Here is a 13,093-nt window from a genome sequence, read left to right on the forward strand (position 1 = left end):
GAGGGAGGCAGACATTCTGCAGGAGAATGTGGTAGGATAGCAAATATTTCATTCTTTTAGGAAAACCCACCTATCCTTAGGCTTGGCTGCTCTGTTTCCTACATGATTCCTGTCTCTGTCCACATACGACTGGACCACAGAAGGATCCCTATTGAGGGGAAGGGTTGGGAGGAAGGTTGACATAGACTAATCTGATCTTAACAGGGAGGGACAGATAGATAGAAAATGAGCTACAGGGCCTCCCCGGTGGCGTAGAGGGTTGAGCACAGTGCTGTGAAGCTATCCACAGCCTCTGCAGTGCGGGTTCAATTCCCGGCCAGCCAGGGAGATTCCCACATGGCACGGCAGACCTCTCCGGTCTCACCCACTGCTCCCCTCAGCAGTATTTTGGGTCCATCAGCCTGTTCTGCTCCCGGCTCTGTCTCTGGTGAATTCTCTTGCCTTCCCGTGCCTCTGGTCTGTACCCCAGTTCTTGTATAAATAAATAAATCTTGAGGAAAAAAAAGAACTATCAGGTACAAAAATGGAATTAGGCTTGAAGGGGGAGCTCATGATTAGCATGGGCTAGGCTGCCATTTTCTACGACATGTGAGCTGAAGCAGAGAAAGGTGGTCTGCAGAGAAAGACAGTGCAATGGCTGGAGGTAAGTAAACAAAATAAAGCTTAACTTCAGGTCCTAACTCTTCACTTCCCAGGGATGCAGTGGGTGGGCAACCAAACTTTTGGATTTTACTGAGTTCCTTCCAAAAATTTTCTTATTGTTGATGCTGGTTTATTTAAGCCAATCTAAATGAGTTTCTCCTTTTCAAGATAATAAGCCTTATTGGTTTATTTTTAATTTTGGTTTATTTATTTTAAAATAGCTGCTCTTGGTAGACTTTTTAACTTAAATAACATATAAAGTACATAAATCACAAATATTTATCATGATAAATTATTATAAAAACATATATCCATGTCATCATCAGCACATATATCAAAGATAGACAACACTATTAAGATGCCAAAAAGTCCCTCCACCCCAGTCACTACTGTCCTGTGACCTCTGCTCTACTCTGACTTCTGTCACCATCAATTATTTTTGCCTCTTTCTGACCTTTATATAAATGATATCACTCCATAATATATATACTTGTTTCTAACTTCTTTTACTCAATGTAATATCTAGGACTTTATTGTGTATTGTATGTAGTATAATATTCCATTTTATAAGCACAAAACAATTTATCCATTCATACACACTTGGTTTAATTCTATATGTTTCTATTATTCTATTATGAACATTCTTGTAGATGCTTCTGATGCACATAAGCACTCATTCCTATGAGATGTCTATTTCTAGGAGTATAATTTTTAGTCACAGGATATGTGTTTGTTCATTTGTATAGATGAATTCCAACAGCTTTCCATTTTTCATTTAGGTTTTTGGTTTCTCTTACTGATTCCCAGTAGTTCTTCAATATCTTGGATGAGCTGTTTGTTGGCTGTATGACACATATCTTCTATTTTGTGACTTGCCTTTTCATTCTTTTTAATTATTTTTTATTAATTTTGTTAAATTTTTTACATCATTGTTCATTTTTAAACAATATTTGCTTCCCCCCAACCCCTCAGGTGTAACCCCCATCAAGTTTCCTTCCCCAATGTACCCGTGCACCATCACCTCAGTCTCCTGTGCTCCTCCCTCCTTCCATTTGATCCCTCTCCCTCCTCCTCCCCTGCAGGATGTCTCAGATTTATAATTGTCTGTTTTTGCTTTGTTGTGTTTTGTACTGTTATTGTTTTTTTACACTGATGTCTCTTTTGGTTTCTCTATATTTCTGCTACAAGTGAAACCATCCAATATTTTTCTTTTTCCTTTTGGCTTATTTCACTGAGCATAACTCCTTCTAGCTCCATCCACATTGCTGCGAATGACATGAGTTTATCTTTTTTGATTGCTGAATAATATTCCATTGTGTATATATACCACATCTTCTAGATCCAGTCATCTAGTTTTGGGCATTTGGGTTGTTTCCAGGTTTTACCTATTGTAAATAGTGCTGCAATAAACATAGGGGTACAGGTGTTCTTTTCAATCAGTGTTTTTATGTCCTTTGGGTAGATACCTAGGAGTGGAATTGCCGGGTCATATGGTAGCTCCATTTTTAGTAGACTGAGGAACCTCCAGACAGCTTTCCATAGTGGTTGGACACCGGAACCTCACCAACATTTGTTGGTGCTTGTTTTTTTGATATGTGCCCTTCTTACTGGTGTAAGGTGGTATCTCAGTGTGGTTTTGATTTGCATTTCCCTGATTATAAGGGATGTTGAACATTTTTTCATATGGCTGTTGGCCATTTGCATTTCCTCTTTGGAGAAATGCCTTTTAAGTTCTTCTGCCCATTTCTTGACTGGATTGTTTATTTTGTTTTAGTTGAGTAGTGTGAGTTCTTTGTATATCTTTGTGATCAGTCCCTTATCAGTTGACAGGTGTGCAAAGATTTTTTTTCCCAATAGGTGGGGTTGTCTCTCTGTTTTGGTTAATGTCTCTTTTGCTGTACAGAACCTTTTACAGTTTGATGTAATCCCAGGTGTTTATCTTTTCCTTGACTATCTTTGCTTTGGGTGATGAGTCTTTAAAGATGTTATTGCAATGTATGTCTTGCAGTGTTTTAGCTATATTTCTTGTATATATTTTATGGTTTCAGGTCTTATGTCCAGTTCTCTTATGTATTTTGAGTTGATTTTTGTGCATGGTGACAGGTAGTGGTCTAGTTTCATTTTTTTGCATGTGGTGGTTCAGTTTTCCCAGCACCATTTATTGAACAAACAGTCCGCGTTTCATTGCATGTTCTTTGCGCCCTTGTCAAAGATCATTCATCCATATAAGCATGGTTTTATTTCTGGGATCTCTCTTCGGTTCCATTGGTCTGTGTGTCTGTTTTTGTTCCAATACCAAACTGTTTTAATTATTATGGTTTTGAAGTATAGCTTGAAGTTTGGAAGTGTGATACCTCCTTTCTCCTTTGTTTTCATCAGTAGGGCTTTGACTATTTGTGGGATTTTTGTGGTTCCATATGAATTTCATCACTATTTGTTCTATTTATTTGAAGAATGTCATTGAGATTTTTATTGGAATAGCATTGACTGTATATTGCTTTTGGTAGGATGGACATTTTAATAACATTAATTCTTCCAACCCATGAGCAGGGGATGTCTTTCCATTTCTTTGTGTCTTCTTCTATTTCTTTAAACAGTGTTTTATAATTTTCTTTGTATAGGTCTTTGATCTCTTTTGTTAGGTTTATTCCCAATTATTTTAATTTTTTTGTTTCAATTATAAAAGGGATGGTTTTCTTGATTTCTTCTTCTTCAGATTGATTGTTTGTGTATAGGAAGGCTACTGATTTTTGTGTGTTGATTTTGTATCCTGCTACTTTACTGAACTGGCTGATTATTTCGAGTAGTTTTTCTGTGGAATTTTTAGGGTTCTCCATGTATATTATCTTATCATCTGCAAATAGTGATAGTTTTACTTCTTCTTTCCCTATTTGGATTCCTTGTATGTCTTTCTCTTGTCTTATTGCCTTGGCTAGGACCTCCAGTATTATATTGAAGAGCAGTGGTGAGAGAGGCCATCCTTGTCTTGTTCCTGGTCTTAAAGGAAAGGCCTTCAGTTTTTCACCATTGAAAATAATACTGACAGTGGGTTAGTGGTATATGGCTTTTATCATGTTAAGGTATGCTCCTTCTATCCCAAGAATTTCAAGGGCCTTCATTATAAATGGATGTTGGACTTTGTCAAATGCTTTCTCAGCATCTATTGATATGATCATATGGTTTTTATTTTTCTTTTTGTTGATGTGTTGGATTATACTGATTGATTTTCATATGCTGAACCATCCCTATGACCCTGGGGTTCTTAATTTGCTTTGCTGAATGAAAGGTGTCAATTTTGATCATCAGAACAGACAAAACAGTACATGCTTTTATGAGAAACAGACCTAATTCTCTGGGTTTATACAACCATATGACTGCATTTGGCTGATTTAAGGAAACACAGCTAGTTACCCAAAAGGTTCTCAGTCTCTGCATGTCTCTGGAGACCCTGAATGTTATTATCCCCATTTCCCCAAAGCTTCAGATACAAAAAATCACTAATTTAACAAGGAGTAGTGTACTCAGAGTTTACCATGTATATTATGCCTTTAACCTGGAAATACTGTTATAAATGAATAGTTTACCCTATCAGCACTACAAGCTTCTATCACCTTCATTGACCCTCTCAGCTCTTCTTTGAAGATATTCTGATCCCATGGCATGCTTACAGCACAGTGCAGTATGAAAAGCAGTCCTACAAAGCATATCCCAGAAGAGATATTTAAATTGAGGTCGCAAGAACATATCTATATCCCACCATTTAACTCCAGAGAAAAGGACCCCAAGTTCAACCCCTTCCTAGAAATTACTAATACTAAATAAACAGTGAAAGTTTCCTTGGCTTAGGGCAGCAGACAGAACAAGTTTCTTCAGTGATAAGATTTCAACAAAGTCCAGGAAAGGATCATACCTTCATTAATCCTCTCAGCTATTCCGTGAAGATACTCTGATCCCTATATTATAGGCACAGAAAGATGATTGCTTAGTGAAAACTGGCAGAGCTTGTAGAGAAGGGAGGAAGCTGGAGTTGGGGGCTCCTACTGGACCCAGGTCCTGATTCAGTCTGAACCCTTCTGTTCCCTCCAAAATTCTTCTTTCATCTACTGTATGCTATCTGGGACCAGAGCCCATTCATTCTCTGCTCCTCTGGCCATAAGCAAACATGACCGCTCTTTCAAGACTTTTTTCTTCCAGGGACTTCTATGGTTAGAAAATGCTATAGCCTAGATGTCCTTTTATCTTCCCTCCTTGGTCTCCCTTTCTGTCTCAATGGCACACTTAAATACAACGGCATAATGATATTAATGATTTCTTTCTGGACACACAGAGAAAAAGGAAGCATATGCCTAGTAGGAAGCAGTAGAGGTAAGATTCTAGAACCCAAGCTCCAGTGTAACTCATGGTTTCACAAGGAATCAAATCCCCTTGATCTGATCAATCCAAAAATACGATTTTAAAAATGGGGACAATGGGAAAAGAAAGCCACCTGGGGTCATGGAGGGTCAAAGAGAGAAAAGGAGATGTTCAGGACAAAGCAGTTTCCATGGATTAGGCGCCCCCAGAGCAGGCTAGGATCCACCCTGGATTTGAGTGAAACATACTTTGTTTATCTAAAACCAAACAGACACAGATATTTTGATTCTCCAAAAGGTGTGAAAAAGCTACATAAGCACATGGGATTTCACTAAAGGAAAACAAAGGCCTTCCATTTAGGTTTTCCTGTTTCTGAGTACCCAAACAGTAGCCTTTTGTTTCTTGCAGTTGGCTGAAATAAACCTAAAAAAAGAAACAAAAAGAAACACTTCTCTTCCTCTATTAGCCTCAAAATTGATTTTAAAAACTGTCCAGAGTTCACTGAACTCTGTTTTTGAGGAGGGGAGGAAAATGGACAGTACCCTCAGGAATCCAAGCTTACACACACAAAAGGTATGTGTTTAGGCAGAGTGGTTAGAGAACAGAAACTGGACTCAGGGGTTCAAGTCAAATTAGCACAAATTATTTATTACCAAACTGTTTAAACTTCAGCTGATGAAAGCAAAAAATTCCTGATTACCTAAAAGATAGGTTGCAGTGCAGCAGACACCGAAATAACTGTAACTGATGAACCTTCATGCAGATCTGGCAGGCTTAGTGTATACACTACTGATAAAATGGTGTATATTCATTGATGCCTAAGAATGCCGCCTAAGAAGTATAACCAGGTCACCCATTCCCCTCCTACATGGCCACTACATAAAAAGTTCCTGCTACTCCTCAGCATCATGAACAGGTCACCAGATTCCACTGCACACTCACAAATGTCACCCTTTCCCTCCTTCAGCCCCCCAAATACAAACATGTCAGGACTCCAAGTAAGGTCATTGGATTTCATTAGAAAGTTGGCCTTGAATTTTCTCAACTTAAAAAAAAATAGGAACATAATACCAAAACTTTCATTAGTAGCAAACTTTCAATCACTTCTCCCAATCACTACTGAGCCTTGCTGGAACTGAGAAACTTTAAGCAAATTTTAGTCATTTCTCTAGAAACCTCCTCTCCTTGATAGAGATTCAGGAAACTCTCCTTCTGTTCCTGAGTTGTAACTCTGAAAGGAGATCAAAGTATGGTTTCTCAGGAACCAGAGATACCTTGTTCTGCCCTCAATGTGAGAAGTATGGATTCGCCAGCAACCTCTTTAGGTTATGCCACCCAGGACTTAATTTGCCACCAAAAAGTCAAGCCCTTTTGGCAATCTCTCTGCAACTCTGCAGTGTGGCCCAAAAATTCCACTTCTAGAGATATACCCAACAGAAATGTACACATGTTCACCAGAAAACAGGCACAAAGTTGCAGAAAATACCCAAACCACATTTTCAGCAGAATGGATACTGTGGTCTATTCACCCAATGGATACATAAGATAATAATATACACAAGAAGAATGAACCAATCATAATCACATAAAACAACATGGACCAATCTTTCAAATAAAACATGGAGTGAGAAAAGCCAGATACTGTCATGAGTATGTACTCTGTGATTCTATGTGTATAAAGTTAAAACACTGAGAAAGGTAATCAACCATAACAGAAGTAGGATACCACTGCAGTAAGAGCAGCGACTATGAGTGGTTATGAAACAAAATTGATGAGTTTGAGTCTGTGGCTCCAGCTGGTGAAGGGAGTTGAGGTAGTATTTGGCAGAAAAGTGAGTGATAGAACCACATAACTGGAACAATTGCAAAACCCTAAAAAGACTACTCAAGCAATTATTTTTTCTAGAAAATAGCAACTCCGTTGAGATGAATGAATGGATGTGGGGAGAAGGAAGAGGTAGCAAATGGATTGATTCAGTCTTGATTTCTACCTTCATTCCAATTATTTTTTCATATTTTTCTCAAGGTCAAAGGGTGACCAGTTAGAATTACCAAAAGAAATCTGGACAAATTTAGCCCAAAAATGCAATACAAAGTTTGACAAATTTATATTCTTGCCTCTAGTCATGCCAAAAATTATATAAACAACAGTTTTGTCTTTCAATACACAATAAACATAAACCAACAAGAGCAGAGTCTGTGTGCTTCTCAGGGGACTGGGTAATTATAAAAGGGATTAATATATCTTCTGAGAGTTAACCTAAACCCCAATGCTCAATTCCATTAACTAAATGAATAAAAAGAAAAACCAACTTCCAACAGAGCTACAAGGTTCCTGACACTGTCTGAAAGATGTGTTTCCAATTAACTGATTGCTTCTGTGATTAAAAAAAAGAACATGAAGATGTTTAGTTCTGACAGGTTTTTCTAGGATATATATCTACCACAAATAATCAACTCAACAGTATTATCTATTTTAAGATTCTTCATCATGAGAACATCATTTGCTTTTAGCATCTATATACAATATTTAAATGAAATTTCAAAGGAAGGAGACGGTAAAGAGGTAACTAAGTTTAAAAGCCAAAGAGTAACTGTTGGATGATATCCCTGCTACGCTCACACAGAAAATATGCTGATAGGCAATTCACATGTCCAGTGGCTGGAGTGTTTTAGTAAGAACCTCATTGTCAGGCCACACATACACATATACTCTCTCTCTCTCTCTCTCTCTCTCTCTCTCTCTGTGTCTCTCCCCCTCTCTGTGTGTCTCCAATAAACCTGAGTTTTCCACCTCTCCACAGCTTTGTAAAGTATGGGATGCTTTCTTTATAATTACAAAAGTAACTATAAAAAGAGAACTAATAATATCTACTACTTACTGGAGTCAGACGGGTGAGGAAGACAAAATAGATGGGAGGCAAGAAAAATGCCACTTTCCCCTTAGCAAGGAGTTAATAGATATTATCAAATTTGTGGAGTCAGGTATACACTGTGACAATTTAAAAAGAAGGTTGCAAATTCTTTGACACTCCTCCCAACAAGTGGTGCTCCAAACTATGAAAATGGAAGTAGTCTCTGAAGTCATAAAATGCCATGAAGCTTTTGAGTGGCTCACTGGAGGTGCTCCTAGCTTGAGTTAGTTGTCAAATGTCAACATGGAGGGTGTTTTGGGGATCAAGTTGACATTTTACTCAGTGAAGTGTGTGAAAAGCTGATTGTTCTACATGATGTAAGTGGGTCTCCTGCAATCAGCTGAAGCCAGACAAGGACAAAAAACTGGAGTCCCTAAGCAAGAAGAAATTCTCCAGACAGCTGTCTGTGATCTTCATCTGTGACAACATCTCCCCTGGTGTCCATGATGCTGTTTTGGGACTTGCTTGCCTCCATAATCACTTAAGCCAGTTCTTTATAATAAATCTCTTTCTATAATCATATGCACATCCTACTGGCTCTGTTTCTCTAAAGAACCCTGATTAATACATGTGGGAAGCTGGTGACCTGTAAGCAGTCTGACTCCCTGGGGTCATCATGCTGAATTTGCCATGTGTAGGTGTTCTAGTCAAGTCAACACTGAGCCTGGCCTTCTAGCCACTCCTGCCAAGGCACACAGTAAGGGAGCAAAGTCTTCTTGGACCCTCCAGGCCAGCCCACAACTTGGTAGCCTAGAGAGACCTCAGTCAACACCATAAGAGTCAGAAGTACCAGCCAAGAAATGCCTAAATATCTGACCCACAGAATCCAAAATAATAATCCAAATAATAATTGTTTAAGTTGCTAAATTTTGAGGTAATTTGTTCAATGATAACTACCAGAAAAACTAAAAAAAGAAATAGTCCAGGGCCTCTCCTGGTGGCGCAGCAGTTGAGCGCTGGGCTACAAGGCTGCCCACAGCCTCTGGCAGTGCCAGTTCGATCCCCGGCGGCCAGCGAGGGTCCCACATGGCGTGCCCCGCCGCTCCCCTCAGCAGTGTATTTCATCAGTCTGCCTGTTCTGTTCCCCACTCTCTCTGGGAATCCTCTCACCCTCCCGTGCTTTTCACTGTACCCAATGCCTGTATAAATAAATAAATCTTAAAAAAAAAAAAGAAAGAAATAGTCCACAGTTATATCTGAGAAAAGACTTCAGTTGAGGTGGGATAGAGAGGACTTTATGTTTTCTTTCTAAACCCTTCTTCATTTTTTTGCATTATTCTTAATATGTGCAAATATTACTTCAGAAATTATACTGAATGCAAGACACTGTGCTGTATAGTTGAAATTTGCTAGGAGTATTCGTATATATACATAGACAGACACATACAGAGTGATGGATGGTGGCTATGTTAATTAACTAGATGGAATGAATTCTTCCATAATGTACACACATATCAAATCATCAAAATGTACCATTTTAAATATCTTATGGTCTCATCAATCATACTTCAGTACATTTGGAAGAAAAATAAATTTAAGCAATTCAAATATAAAGAAAAAACAGCAAACATGTTTTGCACTTACTGTATACCTGGAAGTTTTCTAAGCATTCTGTTTTAATTCTTTTAATCCTCATAATAAGCCCATGAGGGATTGCTTTTATTGTCCTCTTTTTCATAGATGGGGAACTGAGGCACAGAGAGGTTCAGTAACTATGTCAACAGTCACACAGCAAGCAACACAACCAAGATTCAAACTAGCCAGTCTGGGACCAGTGCTACATTTCCCCAAAGATCACCAGATTGGCCTAACAGTCACAAGCCAGTGATGAAGCCCCCTGTGTCTCCAAGCATGTGACCAATCACACTATCATGTGTCAAGTACTGCTGAGTGGCTCATTTTGTGAAAATTGATTCTATTATACACTTTAAAATTTGTGTGTGTGCTATAGTTCAATTTTAACAATTTTAAAAGTGGCATAAGCCAAGTCACACATGCAAGAGACATAAAATTTCCTGTAACAACTGAAATCAAGTCGGTGTCTTCACTGACTGGAGGGCAGAAGTGTGGTTGATGCATAATTTGGGTATTTTCAACTCTGCTCACTAAAAATGTAACTTTTCAAATATGCACAAATAATCAACAAATGCCCCAGTGAATTTTCTGTCATTTTTCAGTGATAACCCCTTTGCTGCTTCTGAATCTTCTCACCATTTACCTGCTCCCTTTTAACAGACCTTGTTTTCACAAACAATGCTCCTTTAAGTCATTCTCCTTCCCTACTCCCTTTCCTATCCCCCTTTACCTCCCTAAACTAGGAGGTTATAGCAAGAGCACTTTAGCTCATAGAACTATTTGTGCACAGATGCTGATACCCACAAGAATGAATCTAAGACCTAAGTCTTGAATGTATTGATTCTACTGGCCATTTGCCTGTGCTTTCTTTCTTTAAGGCCAGTTTGGATAATTTAAAACAAGGCTATTTTTAAACTTGCAGTCTTTATTTCTCTAACTCCTCCCCTACCCCTTCCCTCCCATTCACCTTGTCCACCATCTTCCTCTTCCCCCCTCAAAAAAAACAAAACAAACAAAACTAAAATGCACTTTTTCTAAGGCAGAACTTCAGCTAGAGTGATTTATGGACTTGGCAAATCTAGAGTGCAGAAAAGAGTGCCCAGAAGCACCCCTAAGCCCTAAAGTGATAAACTGCATTTCTACTTTGTGTATCTTCAAAGGAAGCAATTAGTTCTCCACTGGTGGCTTCTCCCCCATCCTTAGACTTCATAATCTCAACACAGGACAGCCCAGCCTTAATTTTTTCTCAGCTGGAGCACCTTTTCCCTATTAACTGAAAAAGGGCCAAGGTTAAAAACCTCTCAACTTTCTCAATCTATTTCCTGGGAAAACTTCACCTAAAATGAGGGCCTGGGAGGCGGGAGAGGGAGCATTGGCTCGTGACTGATAACAAGCATGCCAGTTTCTTTTTGGAAAAAGTTTTGGGATTACACAGTGGTGACAAATGCATAATTGCACAAATATACTAAAAAGCACTGAACTGTCCCTTACAAGAGGGTTAATTTATGATATTTAAAATGAATAAAATGTGGGAGGGCCCAACTTTTTAGTAAAAAAGTTGCATGACCAGAGCAACAAGCAGATAAACAGCTACAATTCAAGATGAATAAACTCATGAATTAAAATAAGAGGAAACAGGTCCCGATTTCCGTGGAAATTAACGCGGGCGGGGTCGGGGGGTGGGGATGAAGATGAGGACAGAAACTGCACAATGACAGATCTGATGAGCCTTGCTAGGCTCGGGGCTCTCACTCTGACACAATATTTCATTGATTAATAAGATGACCGTAGAGGCGATGTGCAGAGAGCTAGCGCTGGGGGACGCCACAGGTTGTTTTTGAGGCTACCTCTTGTCAAAGTCTCACCAAGTCACCCCGACGCAGCACAGCACTGCAGGGTAAGGGATGCCTCAGAAAGTTCCACGGGCTCGGGTGGGGGAGCATGAATGGTCCAAGGAAGTTGGCTGCGGTGAGCGCAAGACTCCCTGTTTGCCAAACTAGCCTGAAGAGAGGGACGTTCAGGGACCAAGTCCGCTTGCGGGTTACGGGTTCTCACACGCCCTCCCCCTGGATGTGACCCCACAGACCCTCCAAGCCCACGGGGTAGCGGCCGGGTCCCGGGAGACCCACAGCCCCTGCATCCTCCTACCACCCCGGCTTCCTCCAAGCGCGGCCGGAGCCAGCTCGGATTCGGCCCAGGGCGACTCGAGGCCACCTGCCGCTCCAAGACGGCGGGATAAAGGGGGGTCGACCGCCACTCCCTCCCGCCGAACCGACTTCAGAACTCCTCAGGCGAGAGACACCGCGGCGAGGGTGTCCCATCCCACCCCAACGCGGGGTAATAAAGGGCCCGCGGGCACCCCAGGGCCGTGCGCCCGGTTCCGGCGCCCGAGGCGCTCGCACTCCCCCGCCACCCGGCCGGGCCCGACTTTCCCGCTGCCGGGAGCCGGGCGCCCGGGGCGCCCCTTCCAGAAGGGCGAGCCCCGCCGCTGCAGCGCGCGCCACCCCGCGCGGCCACGGCGCCCCAGCGACCTCTCGGACCCGGTCCCCAGGCCCACCCCTAGGCCGCCGGGAGGGGGACCCCGGGGAGCGGGACCCCGCGGGAGCTGCCCTCACCTTCCCGACACCGCGCGCCCCCCGGGGAGCGCCAAGTTTGCCGGGCTCGGCGAGGGGGCCCGCCCGGGATAAGGGTCGGAGCCCGGGGCAGGGGAGGGGGACCCCAGCCCCGCGGGGTGGGAAAGAGCGCAGCAGCGACCCGGCGCACTCACCTCCAGACGCCGCTCCAACCTGCGCGCCGCGCCGGCCGCTGAGCGACTAGACCAGCCTCGCGGCCCGAGGAGCAGGAGGCGGAGCTCGGGGGGCGGAGCCGGCTCGGGTCAGCCAGCGGCAGAATTAAACCCCGAAACGCCCTGGACGCACCCGGCTTTCCAGCCACCTCCAGGGCAAGGAGTCGGGGGGCACGAGAAAACGTGAGGCGCCGGGTGGGAAGCGACTGTGGCCGCGTCCCAGAGTGGGGAGAGAGCGACGCCCCGGCCCGCGGAGCCCCAGGCGCCTCCTCAGACTTCAAGGAACCCCGGCTCTCGGCCGCGCTCTTTGTACCCCCAGAGCCGGCCGGCGGGCGGCCTCAGTGCGCCTGCGCGCCGCTCCAGCGCTTGCGGGCCCACGAGGCACCTTCGCGCACCTCCCGCCTCGGCCCGCGGGCTTAACGCGGGGAGACGCAGGCTGGACCTCCCTCGGCCCCTGCACGCTCCTCTACCCACGCGTGGTTACTGGTCCCCCCGGGGGAGCGAAAACATCCACCACCACCCCCAGTGAAACTTGGCGCCAGTTCTGTTCTGTGCGCTCTGACGGGAGGAGGACCTGGAAGGCTGAGACCAGCTCAGTTAACACCCCCTCTGGCTCCTGCTGGCTCCATCCACTCCGCTGCGCGATTGCCCTGCGGCTCTGGATTTGTTCGCCCGCTCCTTTTAAGAGCCCGACGGGGGCGGGCAGGGCTCTCTCTTGCTGCAGGTGCTGGAGGGCATGGAGGCCAGAACCTTCCCGCCTCTCCCTGGACCTGCCCTGTGTCCTCCGTGCAGCGCTCCAACTGGGCTACAGTACCGAGTCCTC

The 13,093-nt window shown here is 43.2% G+C and overlaps 1 protein-coding gene across 4 annotated transcripts in view; it reads right to left on the bottom strand.

The window, feature by feature from the left end:
* KANK1 (KN motif and ankyrin repeat domains 1) overlaps positions 1 to 12,326 on the bottom strand; it is a 205,018-nt gene extending 192,692 nt beyond the window's left edge. For all 4 annotated transcript variants that reach the window (XM_054689567.1, XM_054689568.1, XM_054689565.1 and 1 more), the window contains exon 1: positions 12,253 to 12,326. The gene's annotated coding sequence lies outside the window, so the exon portion shown is untranslated. The remainder of the gene's footprint in view (positions 1 to 12,252) is intronic.
* Between the last annotated feature and the right edge of the window lie 767 nt (positions 12,327 to 13,093).

The sequence above is a fragment of the Talpa occidentalis genome, unplaced genomic scaffold (assembly GCF_014898055.3).
Source record: "Talpa occidentalis isolate TD23 unplaced genomic scaffold, MPIMG_talOcc4v2.1 talOcc4.7, whole genome shotgun sequence".
Lineage (NCBI taxonomy): Eukaryota > Metazoa > Chordata > Mammalia > Eulipotyphla > Talpidae > Talpa > Talpa occidentalis.